The sequence below is a fragment of the Sceloporus undulatus genome, chromosome 3 (assembly GCF_019175285.1).
Source record: "Sceloporus undulatus isolate JIND9_A2432 ecotype Alabama chromosome 3, SceUnd_v1.1, whole genome shotgun sequence".
Lineage (NCBI taxonomy): Eukaryota > Metazoa > Chordata > Lepidosauria > Squamata > Phrynosomatidae > Sceloporus > Sceloporus undulatus.
In genome coordinates, this window is record NC_056524.1 from 179,092,903 (window position 1) to 179,094,465 (window position 1,563).

The following is a 1,563-nucleotide window of genomic DNA, read 5'->3' on the forward strand; positions in this document are numbered from 1 at the left end:
AAACATAGGCTCTCAGCACTCTTCCTCCCCCTCCTCAGCCTGGCTGTCTCCTCGGGACACAGCCAGGCTGGGGAGAGGCTTGAGGGGCAAGCACCGGCCCTGCTTCCCCCTCTGCAGCCTGGCTGTCCCCAGAGGAGACAGCCGGGGTGAGGACAAGGCTGGGGGGGGGGGGGCAAGTGTTTGCTCTGCCTCCTCCTCCTCCACAGCTCAGCTGTGGGAAGAGAGTATTACCATACTGACCCATGTATAAGTCGACCCAGGTTTTTTGGGGTCAATTTTTGGGGGGATGGATTTTGACTTATACAAGAGTATATACAGTATATCATAAGTTATAATAAATAAAACAACACTTACTGATTTTTCACTATGACCAAAAATATAGTTCAGTCGAACTGAAAAACCTACAGCTAGAAGAACCTATACTCTGTGGGAGTTAAGTTTAACAGGGGGCAGCTGGTGGGTTCACTGACTCCCACAGCTCCTCTGGATCCTATGAGGGTACAACTGGTTCCAAACCTATGAAGCGATAGAGTTTGGTCTCAGGCGAGTTTAGCACAGAGCAGCTGTGGAAGAAGCAACAGTAGAATCGAGAGTGGCTTCACCACTCCTGAATCAGCAGATCCACCACACTTTCCTGGAGTCTACAAAAGATCCTAAAAAGGAATGTGTGATGAAGGTGTTCCAATTTGTCATTGAACAGGGGCAAGAGAACATCTAAGGTGAAGGCCACAGGTGGGGTCACCACAGCAGTCAACAAGTGTGTTTGGTGCAGCCCAGATCCGAATGACAAATGGAGTGAAGGCAGTGTTCTAAAAATGTTTCCTTATGTTCAATAGTTCTGCCAATTTTATGAAATCACAATAGGAAAATAATTTTCTGTGAGACTCATCAGTAGAATAAGACAGAGGGGTGGGTGGAGGGTTGATTCCACACTTACCTTTCCAGACGTTTTTAGCACAGCTTTTTTCAGTTCTTCTATTTCTTTATCTTTTTGCGCATTACTTGAAACTAGAGTACTCAGCTGAACTTCCAGAGCTGCAACCAGCTGATCCCTTTCTGTACGCCATTTCTGAAGGTCATTATCTTTTTCTGTCACAAGTCTTTCCTGAAAAGAAGGGGATTATAAACTACTATAAAATTCTCTGAGTAGGAATTGTCCCCTCCATGAGTATTTTCTAGGAGTATTTTCTTTTCACTATGCTTTTTTGGGGGAGGTTCTATTTTTACTGGCTGCTTTGAATTATATGCTGCACTGTGTACTTCACAAGAAAGGCAGTAGATTAACTGGAACATATTTGCACATTACCTCACAGCTGAGTATTAGGAGATCTTTGTCATCTGTCGATCTCACAGGTTGGAGTTCAAATAGGACAGAAGCGAGAAAAGCACATGCTGTCAAGGCCCCATAATTTGTTTTGGAGGGGGGAGGATTTTTGCCCCTAAATGCCCCTAAAATAACTGTTAGAGAGTATGGGGCCACATCCCCCACCCCCACAATTTTAGGCCCAAAAGGCCTTTTTCCAATAGGATTTGTAACCAAGACGTTTAGGGAATATTAATTTA